Source organism: Cinclus cinclus, chromosome 27 (genome assembly GCF_963662255.1).
Source record: "Cinclus cinclus chromosome 27, bCinCin1.1, whole genome shotgun sequence".
Taxonomy (NCBI): domain Eukaryota; kingdom Metazoa; phylum Chordata; class Aves; order Passeriformes; family Cinclidae; genus Cinclus; species Cinclus cinclus.
This window is the reverse complement of record NC_085072.1, coordinates 2,561,354-2,580,229: the sequence shown is the minus strand read 5'-3', so window position 1 is coordinate 2,580,229 and position 18,876 is coordinate 2,561,354.

The following is an 18,876-nucleotide window of genomic DNA, read 5'->3' as shown; positions in this document are numbered from 1 at the left end:
CATTTTTACCACCCCCTCACTCTCCACCCAAACAGAAACCTCACTTCCATTTTGAGCCCTGGAAAGAACACCAGCCCTAAATTATTAGCTTTTTACTAATTAGGCATGGGGTTCAAGTTCAAAGCTGCCTGGTTTTTGCAGAGCCCTCCGAGCAGGGATGCTGAGGGGGCTTTTTGTGGCACAAAAGGGACAGGCAGGAAAGGTCCCTGAGAGCTGAAATTACTCAAATTTTTGCTGTTAAAAACGCTGGAATGAGAATTTGTGCACCGAGGACTGAGCAGGGGCAGGATTTTCTCTCCATGCCAGGCTCCCTCTCGCTGTTATTTGCCGGGGGGTAAAGTTCAGGGAGCAGAGAGAGCTCTGATGTTCCTGCAGCGTGCTCCAGGCTGCCTCGGGCACACGGCCAGGGCACCAGAGCTGGCCAAGGGCTGGTGCCCAGCACCTTCTGGATGCCACCAGCCATCCACAGGGACAGCCAGCACTCCCTGCAGTGCCCAAAAGTCTCATCCTCTGCCAGCAGCCCTGGCCAGGGGCAGGATCTGGGGGCAGCCAGTTCGGAGAAATCACAGATGGAAGAGGCCCTGTGGAATCATCTTCCCCAGGGCTGTTCCCACCAGCACATCCTCCAGCATGAATGGAGGCATCTCAAGCGCTGAGGCTGCAGGAATTTCCCCTGAAACAACATCCAAGGGCTAGAAAGATTTAATAGCTGGGAAGTGTCCGTCCTTCCTTCCTGCCCTCCCTCCAGTTATCCCCGAGTCACTCCTGCGCTCTCCTGTTGATTCGCACGCTCAGAGCCCTCTCCAGCCTCTCTCCTAGACCTGGTTTCAGTCAATCCTCATGAAAAGCCATCCTTCCAGGACCATTAATTGCTCAGTCGGCCTTAGCCGGGGCACAGCAGCCTTTTGTTCCAGCGCTGCTCCAGCTGCTCCCGGCACACGGGAATCGTTTGTGATCACATTCCCAAAGGCACTGGAATCATTTGCGACAAAGCTCCCAAAGGCACTGGAATCGTTTGCCACAAAGCTCCCAAAGGCACTGGAATTGTTTGCCACATTCCCAAAGGCACTGGAATTGTTTGCCACATTCCCAAAGGCACTGGAATTGTTTGCCACATTCCCAAAGGCCCCTCTGGAGCCCGGTCACACAAAGCCCTCCCCTGTCCCACCACCAGCCCGTACCTGGCACAGCCTGCTGCCACTGCCACCTCCTTGTCCCTTTGTGCTCCGGCTCTCTGGATTTATGAGCCGCTGGTGACCTCCAAGGAAGCGCTGGCCCCGTGACCACAACAATCCTTTATTCTCTTTGCACAGCTCCCAGTGGAGAATTTGGTGACTCTGCCAGAATCCAGAGCGAGGTGATCACAGGGAGAGCCCTCACAGGACACTCTGTGTCAGCTCCGGCCCTGGAGATGACCAAAAACCACTTTGGGTATCTCCCCTCCTGACTGAAGTGACCCCACAGCTCCAGGAGAGGAGAAAGAAAGAGAAAACACCCTGGAGCAGTGAGCAGATCCAGCCCAACATTCCCAGGCTGATGGAAAAGGTACAAAATCACCATCAGGGATAAAATCACTCACAAGGTCCAGGGGTTTGCTCACACCCACTTCAAAGCCCACCCAAGAGCCAGTTCAGCTCATTAATCCTAAATTAAGAACAAGGAATTGGGATACAAAACAGCACCAGAGCTGAGGTCTGATTCTCATCTAGGTTTCTTCATGCGGATTCAAATCAGATCCCAGCAGGATTCACTCCTAATGTTTGGGAAGGAAAGTGTGATCCAGGGATTTTCTTGCATGCCCCATTTCACACACAGAGTCTCAAGCCATAAATCTAAAGCAGGATTTTGGTGCTGCCCACAACTCTGTGCACGTTATTCCCGGAGCTGGCTCTGTGAGAACATTAACATCTTCTGAGTGCTGACAACCTGCACGGATTTGAGTCACTGCACTCATTATATTTCTGTTTCTCCTGAAGTCCCAGCTCCTGCAGACAAACCACCACTGAGAACTTCAACTCCCAACAAAACAAAGGTGGGAAAAAAACCACCCCAAAACAGCTCCCTTGATTGAAGGGAAAAACTTTCACACCTCACAAACCAACCCCGGTGCCAGGCATTGTTTTAAGTTGCTGTTTTCAAATAAAACTCATTACTTTGCCAGAGGCCATCCTTAAACCTCCTGAGTGTTCCAGCCCTGGCAACGATGAGAATTCATCTGCAAGTCACCAAAAGCCGGATCTGAAATCCCACAAGGTTTCCCTGGATGAAGGACAGGGCCAGTCCTTGGGATGTGGACTAAGAGAAGTTTCTTTTAGCTCATGTGCAGCACCAGAAAGGAGGAAAAACTGTTCAGAGCTGCAAATGAGGCACCTGCTCCTTGCGTGTGTGTTCCAGCCCTGAGACAAAGGAGCCTTTGGGACCACATTCCTCCTTATTTTGCCAGACAATATTCACGGGGGTCTGTTTCTCCTCTTCTGCAGGCTGGCAAAATGTTAAGCAAATATTTGGGAACGGCAAGAGGAACTGACATTTTAGGATATGAAAACAAGGAGGAAGGGCACAAATTAGGGGACCTCCAAGGAACACCACGCGGGCAAACAGGAATGAAATGGTGGCCTCAGAGTCCCACTCAGCTTTGTTTTCTGAACAAGCAACCCCACAGCTCAGTGGGTTGGGCACATCAGCAACTTCTGCAGCTCCATGACACAGGATCAGCTTCTTCCAGCAGTGAGGAACAGCAGCACCAGGAGCAGGACGGTTTTCACATCCTGAGCCTGAGATAATCGAACACTGGGGCACAGAACTTCAATAATCCTGTGTTTTACTGCTTTCCTATCCTTTTCTTTATGGTGAGTGCAAGACCGTGCAGATCCACGCTTGACTGCCTTGCAGGAACAGTTTTAAAACTTCCCTCTGCTTCTTAAAAAGCCAGGATTCCTCCCTGAGGGTCTCCATCCCCTTCCCAGCCAAGCTGGGAGTCCCTGTTGCCACAGGGCAGTCTGGATGGCTGATATTAAGCAATCAGAAACCAAGAAATCAGCACTGAGAGGAGCTGACAGCTGCTCACGAGCTTCTCATGACTCCCTTGCTCCACACTCAGCTCTCATCATGGGTTGAACACGGCTGAGGGGTCACAAGACTTGCCAGGGTGGTTGTTTGGGCTGGGTTTTAGCTACCAGGAGCTGTCCTAGACTGCTTGCCCACTCCGTGAGCCACAGGGCAGCGTCACCTGATGGAATTATTTCCAGCCCATTTTGGGTTTCTGTGTCGACCTCTCCATCCCCTCTGCTCTCCCTGCTCCTAACAAGGCTTCACATCTGCAATTCCCTGCTGACCCCGAGCACCACCTCCCATCCATCCCTCTGCTCCTTTCCCTCCTGGCTCCCTCAGAGCTTCGAATCCATCAAAAACCTCCCCAGATTTCAAGCTTTGCTTTGGTGATGCCTCAGCCAACACAAGGCGACAGCAACACATTAAAGAGCACCTAAAGCAACCACTCCTGGGGGATAAACACAAACTCAGAGCTCCTCTGGAAGGCTCAGACATCCCCAGTGTGACAAAAGCACTGTGAACCTCTGAAGGGAGTAAATCAGAGGAGGAAAACAGACCCTGAGCATGGCACTAAGGTGATTTCTTTATTTTTAAGAGCCTGCATGCACTCCCAATCAGCCACGAGAACCCAGCCATCACCTGGAGCTCTGTGCTGAGGCTTTGGCTGAAAAGAGATGAAACTCAGGGAGAAAAAACCAAAAGCACCCCTCCTCCCCTCCCCAGCACTGCCACTTGAGTGCTCCAGAGAAATAAACAGTTTGGGGAAAAGGTTACCAAGAGTTTATGCTAAACATCATTTCCTAGGGACTCTGGCAAAGATTAAGTAGAGCCAGGGCTGAATTTTTAAACTCAGGGATCAGTGATTCCAGCCTCTCCCACCGTGGATACAGCACAGACATGGACAACAACAACAAAAAAAAAATTTTTGCTGATAAAAAATGGATTTTGTTCCTTCAAAACGATGCTGCTGGTGGAGCACAGCGAGGCATCTACAAGCACTTTACTCCGGGGATGATGGGCTGTGAAACTGCTCCGCTCACAGGGGACGGTGCTGCTGCCTCCAGGCTGGTTCTGCACGTTCCAGCAGCCTCCAGATGCTGGGGAACACCTGGATGCTTTCTTTGGGACCTCGTGAAGAGGACACGGCACCCACAGAATATCCCCAAAGCGGCCGCAGCAAGGAGAATTTCCTCCCTAAATCCCAAGATCCGTTTATACCCTGAAATACAGGGATTTATAGCCCCTGTAAAGCTCTCATTTAATTTGCTATTAATTCTGGAGAACCTTGTTATCCATATCAAATTTCTAATTCTTTTTTTTTTTTTTTTCCTCCTCCCCAAATCCCATAAGCAAAACGCTCTTGGCTTCCACAACGTTCTGGGAAAAAAAAAAAATTCCAAAGTTTTAGGCACAGCCTGGAGCCTCAGGGTTGGCAATCTGGGTTCCAGTGCCACTCCCCATGAGGAGAAACACCTCTGGATGATGCCAGAAAGTCCAGGTAGCATATTTGAAAGGAAACATTTGAACATATTTAAAAGGGAAAAAAAAAAAAAAAAAAAAAGAAAATCGCAGGTGAGGTGAATAATAGAGAATGTTTCAAGACTGGTACACGTTTTTCAGGAGTGTCTGCATGACTTCAGTGCCCAGGTCATTTGGGTACTTTTGAAGTTCTTACTCATGTTCTATTTCTACAAATTTGGAGATATTCTCATGGTACACAAGTAAAGGCTGCTCTCCTGAATCACATCTAGAACCAGAACAGGACAAAAATGGGATTTTGAGCCTGGCCACTTTCTCTGTGCTGCTCGTGAATCTAACAGGTCCAGGTGAGCACCAGGAAAGCTGCTCCCGAATTTTGTGCTTGTTTGTTCGAAACACAAAACCAGAAATCGAGCGTCTTGCCAGGTCTGGCCATCACCAGCATAAAATTAATAATTTAATTTTAGTGCTTCTCCCTCCCTCCTAAAGCTGTCATCCGCGGGAAAACAAATGAATCCGGTCATTTATGTTTATCATAAACAACTACAGCGTTTTACCACCAAAACCTCGAGTCCTGCCAAAGCCAGGAATCCCTGGAATTATCCCCATTACGGCATTTAGGGACGGGCTGCGGAGGCAGCAGATCCCACGGAGCTGAAGGGGAGGCACCAACCCCAAGCAGAACCTACAACCAGGTGTAAGGAAAACTGCGCTGCCCCGCTCGGATCCTGAGGATTCACTGACCTGTCCCTGAGAGTCCTCAGGATTTCTGGGAGTCCATCCCGCTTCCCGAACTCTCTGCCCGCTCAGAAATCCTTAAACCAGCGCGGTCCCCGCGGATGTCGCTGCAAGAAGGAGAAGTTTGGGAAGAACTCCTGGAGCACAGGGAGGACAGGACACCCTCCCAGAGCCCCGCCCGCGACCACTCCCGCTCCGCTTCCCCACACGCGGGTTTTTGTGGGTTTTTTTTTTGTTTTGTTTTCCCGCAGCAGCTCCAGCGCAGGAGCATCAGACCCGGAGCGCTTCGTCCTCCTCCTCCTCCTCCTCCTCCTCCTCCTCCTCCGGCAGCGCCGCCGGCCGGGCCGGAACCCTCGGGCAGCGCTCGGTGCTGGCTGCGAGTGCAGCGTGACCCCCAAAGCCCCTCGATCTGCCCGGAGCCCTCCGGGGGAGGCAGCAGGAGCCGCACCCCGGCACGACCGGCGGCATCCCCCGGTCCCGGTCCGGCCCCGAGCCGTACCCAGCCGTACCCCCGCAGCAGCCCGGGCCCCCAGCCCGGTGTCCGCGCCTCCTCCGCCGTTTAAAAGGGCAGGTTGTGCCCGGCAGGGAGCATGCGCTGCCGCGGGCGGAGCCCCCCCGGCCGCCCCCGCCCCGCCGAGCTCCGCCGGCCGAGCATCCCCGGTCCCCGCGGTCCCGATCCCTCGGTCCCGATCCCGCAGGGATTACAGACCCATCCCCTCAGTCCCGACCCCTCAGTCCCGATCCCACAGTCCCGACCCCCTCAATCCTGACCCCCTCAGCCCCGATCCCGCAGTCCCCGCAGGGATTACAGCCCCATCCCCTCTGTCCCGATCCCATAGTCCCGATCCCGCAGTCCCCGCAGGGATTACAGCTCCATCCCCTCTGTCCCGATCCCCGCATCCCCGAGGTCAAACCCCTCCGGGACAGCAGCCCCGTTCCCCGCAGGCTCTTTTGGGAGAACAGCCCCGTTCCCCGCATCCTCAGCCCCCGCAGATCCGTCCCCGCAGCCCCAATTCCCGCAGCCCCCACCGGGAGAACATCCCCCTTTCCTCAGCCCCATTCCCCAGCCCCCACCAGCCGGTCCATCCTACAGCACCATTCACCCCAAAGACCTGGCCTTTCTTTTTAAAAAAATCCCCTTTTCTCTCATCCCTTTCTCTTTCCCCCCTTCCCGTCGGAGCATTTCCCGCAGCAGGAGAAGTTCCTGGGTTTGTTTGGGTTTTCTGAGCTGGTGGTTCCCTGTAACGGCCTGGATTGGATGGAAATAGGGCCCCCGCTATGGGAAGTTTGTGACCTGGCCCTGGACATTATTCATGGTGGATGAGTGCTTAAACCCACATGGCGTGCGAGGGAGAGGGACACAAAATATATACAATTATACAGAGAGAAATCTAGACATTGTATCAGCATCTAACCCGAAAATCAGGAGCTAAACTGAGCCCGGAATTGAGGAAAAAATCAGCGTTCTATTCATCCCCTAAACATCTGCGGCAACAAGTATCTCGTTTTGTGTGTGTGTGTGTGTGAACGAAAGGAGAGGAAAAATGAGACAAGAATGCAGTTGAGAAAACCAGCTGTTCCTAAATGAATGTTTGTGAATGCTCGGGTGAGTTCTTCAGCTGAAGACTTCAAAAAGTCATCAAAAGCCTTGTGCTACTTCGTGCTATTTAAAGCTTTGGCCTTTTATTTTGTGATGAATTCACTCGGCTCTATGAGCTACAGAAGCATTACAAAGATTAGTTACTTTTAATCTTCACAGCGTCCCTCCTTTGGAGGAACTTTGTAAATCTCAAGGTCAAAAAAATCCCATTTCCACGTCACATTGTCATCTTGGGTCAGCAGGATGATGGGTTTGGGGGTTTTTTTTGTTGGATTTTTTTTTTTTTCCCACTGGAAACAGCTGCTCCCTCCCGAAGTTTGCTGGAAGGACTCTCCCTGCACAGAAAAAAAGCAGAGGAGCACCTGCATTTGTTGTCACTTGAGCTGATGAGAGCGAGCTCGCTGGGGTGGCTGACGAGGAGAAACGACACTGCTGTTTCCTGGGGGGGGAAAAAAAAAAAAAGCATTTTTGGCAGTCCAGATGCAGATAGGAACTCGGTAATAAAAAACTCCAAACCCAACAAAAAAAAAAAAAACCAAAAAAAAAAAAAAAAACCCAAAAAAAAAAAAAAAACGCTGGAGAGCTGGGCTATGACTTCAGCTGGGAAAGGGCCAGAATCCAAATTTGGGTGGGGAGAGCTGCCCCTGTTTTTTAGTCAGAGAAGTTCACAAGCAATTAAATAGCTATTAGCACTGGTTTATTTCTATTTTTTTTTTCTATTTTCCTTCCTCTTTAGCACTGGAGCAAATGACTCTCCAAGGTGGATTCCCAAACTTTGTGCCTGCACAGAGCTGGGCGCTGCAGGGCTCAGTGGTCAGAGGAGGAGCAGAGTGAATTTCAGCTTCCAGTCTTCTATTCCAGGCTCTGAGTCACTGGGTGATGTTGGTTGAGACAATTTGGAAGCAGAAATTACAGCCTGTGGTGGTGCTGGATGCTCCTGGATGTCCCTGAGAGGGTGGCACAGGCCAGAGGGGGAGTGACAGCTCCAGGGTGATCTGCACCAGCAGCAGGACATGGGAGGGAAATCACAGAAAGCCTCGTTTCTCTCAAAAGTCACGAGATAAATGAACATTTATTAGTTCATGCCGGTGGAGAAGACTGAAATCTCTTACAGAGGGTTTGCTGTGGATCACAGAATTATTTAGGTGGGAAAAAAAAATCCCTCCAAGGTCACCAAATCCAACTTGTGCCCAATCCCCAGCCCAGAGCACTGAGTGCCACATCCATCCTTCCTTGGACACCTCCAAGGATGGGCACTCCAAACCTCCCTGGGCACTTCCAAGGCCTGACCACTCTTTTTTCCATTAGGAAATTCCTGCTGGTGTCCAACCTCTGAGGCCCTTTCCCCTTGTCATGTCCCTTTTTCCTGGGAGCAGAGCCTTCCCACCCCTGATTTCATTTTCCCTGTGGTGCAGCACTGACAGCACTGCTGACCCACACTCTGGGGGCAGCTTTTGGATAAAGGAATCTTTATGGCAAAAATCCCTTGAAATTCCAGCCAGGCACGCTGTCCCTCCATGGAAAGCAACCGTGGGTTGGAGCTGCAGCTCTGTTCTCCCTCTCCAGAGAGGAATTTTCACTCTTAGACCTTTATCTCTGTTTCTGCTGTGCAGGACTGGCTCCATGAGGAACTCTGAGTGCAGGGAGCCTAAACTTGGGCACCCAAACAAGAGCCTGGCCTTATTTACACTGATTATTTTACTAGATCCAGTCCTGGGCTTAAAAATGGATCATTTTTCTGAAGCAGGGCCAGAATAACACAGGGTTGAGCTATCACGGGTATCTGAGAAGTAAAATTATTTATCAAGCAGAGGAAATACAAAGTCAACGGCTGCCTCAGCTGCTCCTGCCTGATCAGATCCCAGCAGAGATCAGCCCTGCTCTTACCTAAATCTGATGGATCCAGCCAAGCCGGGCTCATGGCATGGACCAGAATATTGCCAGGGCTCAGGCAGCATCACACGTGGGACAATCCCCTCCACACCTCGATTTTCTGGGGGCTCTGGTTTGCTCTGTCCAGAGGCGTCTTTAAATCCATTTTGTGCTTTCTTACAGAAAATGCAAGCCCTGAACTTGACTGCTGACTCACAGCCCAAACCTTTCTGGAGGCAGAGAGCACAAACCCGACCTCAGCACCCCACCCAGGGTGGCTGCAGGGAGTGTTTACCAAACTCCCACATCCCAAGGTGGAAAACTGGTGAAGAAATGCAAAACAAAATCCACTTTGAGGGTGTCCAGAGCTGCTGCCTGGGGCACAAAAGTGAGAATTCACACTGGGGCTTTTAGAAGGCTCTCTCCTGATGAGCTGATGGTTAAAAAATACTTTTGTGCCAGTCAGGAGTGATGCTGGGCTTTGTTTAATTGTGTTTAAAGCACCTTTAAAAAAAGGGAGAAGCCACTGGAAGGAGCTCCAGCAGCTCCCAGCAGCACTGGCTGTTTGAAGTCCCAGCACTTCAGGGCTCTCTCTCTCAAAACAGGAAATGTATTTTTGTCTCAGCACTGCAGGAGAAGCCACCAGGCTCCACATTTCAGAGCGCAGGGTGCCAAAAACGAGCAGCTCAGCACCCTCGGGAGGGCTGGGAGGTGCCCAGAGCAGCAGGGGATGCACGGAGGGAGCTGGCAGGGATCCCCCAGCACATCCCAGGGACAATCAGGGCATGGGAAGGGAGCGACAGGAGCTGCTCTTGTGCAGGAAAAGCTGCCAGGGTCAGAGCATCTGGGGCAGGGGAGCTGCAGGAGCTGCATTTTGTGTGGCAGGAAAAGCTCAGGGTGGAACTGGGTGAGATTTCAGGTCCCTCCCCACTCAACCCATCCCAGGGCTCCAGGATTCCCCATTCCTGAAGGCTCCGAGGGTGTTTTTGCTGCCTCTCCAAGAGCAAAGCAAAGCTGCAGCATCCCACAGCTACCCCGTCTCCTTCCTCATCCTCATCCCCAATTAATCAATTGGTTTTCCCTGGATGAGGCTGCAGGGAGGGCACTGGATCAGCACTGTGCTCACTCTACCTTGCATAATTTTTAACTGCCCCAGTTTTTGCCCAAAGTTTCACAATATTTGAGTTCCAAGCACTTGGCTTCAATGAGGGTTTTCTCCTTTTTAAAAAATTTATTTTGCTTTTTAAAAATAACAGAGTTTTGGTTGTGGAGGAAGGCTTTGGAACCACGATTTGCCATAAACTGCCAAACCCAGGGAGCAATTTATTTATTTATTGTCAACAGAGAGCCTCAAGACTTCAACAACCTCAGGATTTTGACATTTTGCAAAGCTTGTGGGGAGCAGGATCTGGTTCTGAGAGATTTTCTCGTTTGGTGGGGTCACTCACTGGACTCCAAGGCCTTTGCAGCCAAGCAAACAAAGCTGCAAAATCCTCATTGATCCTGGCCTGGCTCCTGTTTGCTGCCCAGAACCTGCAGAGAGGAGGAAACTCTCAGTGCTGAAACCAGGCCTGAAATCTGGGTATTTCTGCTCTATTTACAGAGAGCAGCACAAACATTTCAGCGTCCCCCCGCTGCTCCCTGGGCTGCATTCTTAACCTCTGCCTGTCCCTGCCAGGCTCCTGTCCCTGCACAGCCTCTCTGCTCTGTCCCCTGAGGGGACCCAGGGCTCTGGGAGGTGTCCCCAAAGCTGTGACTGTCCTGTGATTCTGGGAGGTGTCCCCAAGTCCGTGACTGACCCAGGGTTTGGAGAGGTGTCCCCAAAGCTGTGGCTGTCCCAGAACTGTGGGAAGTGTCCCCAAAGCTGCGATTGATCCTTAACTGTGGGAGGTGTCCCCAAAGCCATGACTGTCCCAGGGTTTGGAGAGGTGTCCCCAAAGCCATGGCTGAGCCCAGCAGGGAGGGGTGGCCTTGTCGTGGCTGTACAAGCACAAAAGCAGCAGAAACCAAAGTTCCCCAGCCAGGGGAGCTCCAGGAGGAGCAGAACCCCCAGATCCTCCAGGCTCTGCAGAGCCCCCTGCCCTGCCCGACGCTGCTTTGTCACTGTCATTGTCACTATCATTGTCATTGCCACTGTCATTGTCACAGCCATTGTCACTGTCATTGTCACTGCCGCTGTCATTGTCACTGTCATTGTCACTGTCATTGTCACTGCCGCTGTCATTGTCACTGCCACTGTCATTGCCACTGTCACTGTCATTGTCACAGCCATTGTCACTGTCATTGCCACTGTCACTGTCATTGTCACTGCCACTGTCGCTGTCATTGTCACTGTCATTGTCACTGCCGCTGTCATTGTCATTGTCGCTGTCACTGTCGCTGTCACTATCATTGTCATTGTCACTGCCATTATCGCTGCCACTGTCATTGTCACTGTCGCTGTCATTGTCACTGTCACTGTCGCTGTCACTATCATTGACATTGTCACTGCCATTATCGCTGCCACTGTCATTGTCACTGTCACTGTCGCTGTCATTGTCACTGTCAGTCGCTGTCATTGTCACTCTCACTGCCATTGTCACTGCCATTGTCACTGCCACTGTCGCTGCCATTGTTGTTGTCATTGTCACTGTCATTGTCACTGTCACCCCCAGTGTGAGCCCGGGATTCCCAGCTCTGTGCCCCTGAGCACAGCAGGGCAGGCTCCAGCTCTCTCAGGTGCCACCCCGAGTGTCCCCACAGCCAGCCTGGGGAGCTCCCGAACCCTCTGCACACCAAGGACAGCTGGGGACACGCAGGGGACACCTCGCACTGACCCCACAGCCTGCGGGCACCTCTGCCCGTCCTCCCTGGCACATCACTCCTGGCCCACCTCAGTCCTACAAATGAGACAGGGAAAATCTTCCCTCTGGGTCCCACTGCCCTCTGACAGCTCCACTTTTCTCTCCAGACCATCAAATATTGGCTCACACCCCACCCTCCCTCCCACTCTTCCCCCGGGGTAAATTTGATTTCGCTGCAGCCCAGATTCCTTTGCCACGGGGCAGCTCCAGCGTGGCTTCACAATTCCCAGCTCCAGGCTGCAGATTTGAGGCCGTTCCAGGTGAAAAAGGCCAGATCTGGTTCCAGGCAGCTCAGGGAGAGCCGTGCCCACGGGCTGAGCTCACTGCCACCCCCGGGGAGGGTCCCTGTGCCAGCCAGGGGACAAAGGCAGCTGGATCTTTAAAGGATTTGGGTGCCAGCTCCCACTCAGCCTCCTGGCCGCTCATTTGCTCAGCCACTTGCCAGTGACCCCCCCCAGGAGCCACTGGGTGATTTCCCAGCATAGCATCAGCCCCAGATGTGGGGATTTGGACACCCCCAAAGCCAGGGGGGACCTTCCCTGGACAGTCCCTGACCAGGGCGAGTCCAGAGCCAGGGGAAAAGCAGAGTTTGTGTTTGTGCCCTGTCTTTAACCAAATTCTGCTCCTCTGCAAAAGGACAGGAAAAGTTGCAGCTGCTGGAGAAAAGCAGGGTCTAAAGAAAGGGAATTCTTAGATTCTCACTCCAAACAGAGTCAGAGTTACTAAAGCCACACTGGAGGTGTCCCCAGCCTCCTCCTGACAGTGCCCTTGGCCCCTTCCCCTTTCCCCCTCCAGTCAATATCCTGAACTCCCACAACCCTCCTCACTTTCCCATCCAGTTCTGTGCAGAATTTGGGGCCAATTCCCCACTCCTGGGCACAGCAGGAAACCCAAACCAGAAAAAGAACGATAAAATATTTACAGAAACCACCCCAGTCCTATCTGCTGTAAAAGGCATTTCTGGTCAAACCAGTCGATCAGGAACAATTCTCTGTGAAACTTCAGGGGATTAAAATGGTGCCTTTACTTGTTTGGGTTTTTTTTTTTTTTTCCCTTTGGTTTTATTCTGGGGATGTCAGGCCGATATTTGCTGCAGGTAAACAACACAGCCCTGTTTATGGGACAGGGTGCAGATATTTCCCAGAGTGTTTATTCTGCAGGCAGGAAGCGATTGCAGAACAGGGACACCCCAGCCCTGCTCCTTTCCAGAGGCTTGGAAGCAGCTGTTGGATAAAATCCATCTTTTTTTTTTTTTTTTTTGAGGGTGAATCTTGCCTTGGAGTAGCTGAGGTGCTGGAGGAGGATGAGGCCATGCACCTGCCTGCCCCAAGAGGGATCCTTCAGGACTGGGAGATCCTTAATTTCATAAATTAAAATAAAGGCTCAGCAAAAGAATAATGAGATGGTTTCCCATTAAATCTCACAGTGACAGAACAGGACAAAAATGCTGTTATGATTTTATCTCATTTGCTCATCACCACCCCAGGTTTCGGTGTGTTCCCTTCTCTCCCTTTCATCTTCCCTAAAAGTTATTTTCCTTCCTGTCACATCCCTTTGGAATTTTTGTTGCCATTCCAGCACCAGGAGTGGGGCAGGAGATGTCCTGGAACCAGCCCCTCTACTCCTGCCATTCCCAAAAAATCAAAAAACCCCCAGCAGGAATGCACCAGTGACTTCATGATTAATTTGTTTAATTCTCCTCAGCCTGATCTCAAATCCCAGCGGTGATTTTAACCCCTCACGTGAGGAGCCTTTCCCTGATGAACTCTCCCCGATATTCCCACTGACAATTCCGTGTCACCCCCAGCCCCAGGGGTCACTGGAATTCCACAGATCCCTGGATTAAGGAGGGAAGAAAGGAGGAATTGCCCTTTGGGGTCAGGACACTTGAACAGCCCTGGGGCTGATCCCAGCAGTGGGGCCAGGCAGGGTCCCCCCTATTTTTCCAGCCAGGGATGTGACAATTTAAGCAAAACCCACTGAAATATCATTGACTCAGAAGAAAACCCAACAATTTTGTGACACACAATTCAGTCAGAGCCCTGTGCTGAGCGCTGGCACCATGGGCTCAGCCCCCTCCTTTACTGCCCTAAAGGAGCCACTTCTGAAAAGGATTTCCCTCCAATTTGGTTTTTTTCCAGGGGGAATTTTTCACTCTCAGGAGCCTGACCAGGGGAGCTGCAGAGAGTAGAGTTAATTCTGCACAGGATAAATTAATTTTTTTCCCTGCAGCTCCCAATCCCCTGCTGGTGAACCTAAAAAATCCCTAAAATCCTGAAGGTGCTCCAGACATGGAGCCACTCAGGATGAGCCTCCAGGGGGGTTTTTTTTCCCCTGTTTTCCTGACTTTTGTACCACATTTCTCAACTTTTCCTCCCCCCCAGAGAGAGCAGCTCCCTCATTCAGCTCTGGAAGGGCTGCAGGATCCTGAGACATCAAATCTGGTGAGAGAAGATTTCCAAGGACACAAGGAATTACCTTCAAATGTAGAAAAACCTTCTGTTTTTCTGCTCAGATATATCCCAAGCATGTATTCCAAAGAGGATTGTGCTGTAATTAGAGCAGGGTGAACCCGAATTTATTATCAAACCTCTCCAGGACAAACTTTATCCACACTCCCAAGTTTTTAACCTGCTCTGGAAGAAGCACCAGCCTGGACATGGCATTTCCCAGCATTTTTCTGAGAAAAATCTGTACATTAAAAGGCAGTTTTGAGAAATCCTGCAGGATCAGCAAGAAAAAGGAGGTGGCAGCTTTAATTTTGTTTTATTTTTAAACTCTGTTTTTTGCCAACAGCTGCCCAGTTTAAATCCTGCCTCTGTTTTGGTGGCAGCGACGCCTCCCAGCTCTGAAAACCTTGGGAATTTTTATTTCTTTTAATTAGTGCAGATCACAGGCCTGGCTTCTTCCTGGTTGGGTTTGAACTGGAGGAGGAGAGGGAGGAATTCCCAAATTCCCACGCTGCTCTTCCCAGCCCTGGAAGGGAATTTTCCCCCAGCCAGGGCTCAGGGAGATTTCCCTGCCCAGACTCTCACAGCTGCAGCACTGGGATGGAATTCCCAGAGGATTCGTGGCTGTCACATCCCTGGGAGTCCCTCCACCCCAAATCATTCTGTGATTCTGTAAAAAAATAAAAAAAAATAAAAAATAAATAAATAAAATTAAATAAAAAAAATCCCAGTTTCAGGATTCCTGACTCATTCCCAGGGAATCTGTGGTTGCTCCATCCCTGGAAGTGCCCAAGGTCAGGTTGGAGCAGCCTGGGACCACGGGAGATGTTCCTGCCCAAGGATGAGCTTTAAAGTCCCTCCAACCCAAATAATTCTGGGATTTTGGGGCCCTTTTTCCCAAGAGATTTCATGGATTCTGCCCTCACCCTCTTCCAGCACAGAGACCTGGTCAGGGCCAGGCAGAACCCCTGAATTCAGAGCAGGCAGAGGAGAAAAAATATAAATAAATAAATATAAATAATATAAATAAATATAAATAATATTAAAATATAAAAATATAAAAATATAAAAATATAAAATATAAAAATATAAAAATATAAATATAAATATATAAAAATATAAATATAAATATATAAATATAAATTTCATCCATATATACATACATATAACATTTATTAATATAATGTAATATAATATAATATTTCTGGAAATAAACAAATTTCCAGCAGTCTCCCCTGAGATGTGAGCCAAGATAACAACATTTAATAATCTGCCTTTGCCAGGCTGATCCAGGCCCATTAAGAACATTCCTGTTAGCATTTAACTCACTTAGGAAAATGCAATTTAAGGGTAAGAAGTTGCTAAACTCCCCAATTTGGTCTTTTTTACACTTAAAAGCACCTGTGGGGAAAAGGAGATTCAAGACTGAGAACAAGGACTTGCACCCAAGCTTTTTTTCTTTTTCCTTCTGGCACCTTGCTGTCCAAAAGAAGGAAATGGGGAAATGTTTCAAAGTCACTTCAGTGGTTTTGTTTAAAGGTGTAAAACCAGTTTAATGGGAATGAAAGAACTGAGTCACTTCCAAATGTGAGACCTGCTCAAATGTGTTACTTATTAATCTAAAATTAATGGGCTGAATTGTTTCTGGGAACAGAAGCTGCTTCAAATCTAGAGTTATAATTAGCAGTGAAATTAAAAATAAATAAATAAATAAATAAATAAATAAATAAATAAAATAAGGCCAGTTTAGGGAAAAAGAAATGATAGCTCTGTGTGATAAATTAGATTACAGACAAATTATTCCTTCACTCATTTCTCAGGAAGTGAAGCAGAAATACCACAATAATATCACCTTCATAAAACCATTCACCTTAAAAACAAAAAAAAAAACAAACCTCAATTCCAAGCAGAGACTTTAAAAAGGAAAAAAAAAAAATCAGTAATGGCTTGATCTCACGAGAGGAGGAAAACAGAAATTCTCAGGCTTAACTAAGCCTTAACTGCAATTAATCAAAAATAATCTGAAAAGGGTTGTAACGAGCAAAACCACCAGAGCCCTGTGGTCAGGGGAGGCACTTGTTGATAATGAAACCCCAAAATCTTCTCCCAGGGCCAAGAGCTGAGCTGGAAATGCTGCAGGAGAGAAGAGAGGGTGGCACAGGAAATGTGATGCTGCTGGAGCTGTTATCTGACCCCAACACAAACCTGAAAGAAGAGAAAATTCAAATAAAGACAAGAGAAAATTCAAATAAAATCCCAGCTCCTCATCAAGATTCACGATGAATGTGAAGGCAGCTCTTGGATTTAAAGCAAAATTGTGGGTTTTGGAAGGTAAATGAAATATTTTTGAGGAGGAAATGGGTCTGTGCAGGGTTGCTTTCTCCCTGCACACTGGAGGGAGAGCTGGAAAAGATATTTTGGGGCCAAGGGCAAATTGAGCTAAAAACTGAGCTAAATTGAGCTAAAAATGGAGCTAAACCTAGCTTAAAAACTTCAATTCAGCATCAACTTCCTGAGGAGCTCTCCCTGCTCTGCATCCACGGGGGAGTGAATTCCACAGCAGCTCCTGAACTTGACCTCCATCAATGGGAAGAGTTAAAAAAAAAAACCCAAAACACACACACAAAAAAACTTCTGGGCTACACAAAACCCCGGAGCTGGAACTGAAAGTGAGCTCTGGGTGTGGCTGTGAACCCTCAAACCACAATTCCAGAGCAAAAATCAAACAAATCCCTCATTCCAGAGACAGGGAACCAAACAAATCCCTCATTCCAGAGACAGGGAACCAAACAAATCCCTCATTCCAGAGCAGGAACCAAACAAATCCCTCATTCCAGAGACAGGGAACCAAACAAATCCCTCATTCCAGAGACAGGGAACCAAACAAATCCCTCATTCCAGAGACAGGGAACCAAACAAATCCCTCATTCCAGAGCAAGAACCAAACAAATCCCTCATTCCAGAGACAGGGAACCAAACAAATCCCTCATTCCAGAGCAGGAACCAAACAAATCCCTCATTCCAGAGACAGGGAACCAAACAAATCCCTCATTCCAGAGACAGGGAACCAAACAAATCCCTCAAAGAAAGGCCTTTAAAGCACAGGGAATATCCTGGAAAACCCAATTGCCAGAGTTTTTCCAGGTTTCCATCAATGTTCAAGATAGTCAAGAACAGAATCAGGGATTCAGAGAAGAGCCTGAGCTGGGAGGGACCCTCAGGGAGCGCTGCCCAGACATCCCAAAATCCCACCCCAGGCATCCTTGAGAGCGCTGTCCTGGAGTTCTGGGGCCGTGCCCATTCCCTGGGGAGCCTTTTCCAGTGCCCAGCACCCTCTGGGGTGAAGAACTTTTCCCAAATATCCACTCCTGGCACAGCCCCAGCCCTTCCCCAGTGCTGTCCTTGCTCAGGGAGCAGCAGCTCTTTAAATCAACTCTGTCCCATTGACTCTTCCAAGGACACCCCCGTGGCCCAAACAAATCCATCCTGGGTCCCACCTTTGGACTGGATTTTCATCCCTGGGATCAAACGGCACCAAGACACAAACAGGATATTCCTGAGGCAAAATTCCCTTGCATTAGAACTCCCCAGGGATCGTTGTCTGCCAAGGGAATGGGATTCCCCCAGTTTGGCAGCGCTTGCTGGAGGTTCCTGAACCTCATCCGTGTCCACTGCTCATCCAGCAAATCCCAAACAAATCAGCTGCTTGTGGGATTCGTTCCCTGGGAATGCTACAGAGGCAACGGGAATTTTAATTAGGGAAGTTGCCCCTGTGGTTTGAACTTCTGCAGGAGCAGCAGGGAAAGCAGCGGGCTCAGAGGAGGGGGGGAAAGCAGCCTGGAAGTGAAGGAGGATGGAAATTCCTGAAGGGAGCTCCAGATGAGGAATCTGTGTCAGGATGAGAGCCTGGAACTGCAGATTCCCCAGCAGTGAGGTGGGAATTTCACCTGGCTGAGGTGTTCAAAAGGAAAAGGAGGAATTCCAGAAGCTGCAGGATTGAACCACTCTGATCCCGTTATTCCAGAGCCCTGGGGCAGCAGCATCCAACCCCAAACATTCCCATGATCCAGAACCTGCTTTCACCTCCCTGTGGGATCAAATAGAGGGAACGGCAAGAGAAGCAGGATCTGCAGCCACATGCCAGAATCTGGGATTCCACCCTGGGCAGCACAGATGCCACTTCCCAAATTACCCCAAAGGAATCCAGCAGCTGTTCCCTGCTGCTCCTGTCTGGCTCTGTGGGGCACCAAACATTCCAAGATTTTGGCCCCATTTTAGTTGTGTCCTGTTGAGCTGGGACAAGGACACCACCACCCCAAAATCACTCATTCCACAGGGTCACAGGCACGTTTTCCCATCCCAAACATTTTGGATAAGACCCCCTTCACATCCTAGAAGCAGCTCCAGCCAAATCCCAGAACCACCAACACTTCCAGGTGTTCATCCCCAAGAGCCACAACTCCAATTTTTACCAAAAACATGGGAGCAAAACGCGAATGAAGCCCAGCACCTGCCCTTGGTGGTGCTAGCCGTGACCCAGGACGTGCCCAGCTCCGATTTTGGGTGCAATTCCAGGGATTTGGGATTTTCATGGCAAAGGGAAGCGGGGCCAGGGCGCCCTCCCAGCGCCCCCTGCTGGAACAATGAGGGCACGACCGCGCATCCAAAAAAAAAAAAAAAAAAAAAAAAAAAAAAAAAAAACACCAAAATCGGGAAAAAATCCGACCTGGGAGCTGCAGGAAGGACACGACGTGGAATCTGCTCCACACCATCTAAAAGGAGAAAAAAAAAAAAAAAAAAAAATTCCCTGCGTGAGCTCCAGAGCGTGGAGAGCACCCGGAGC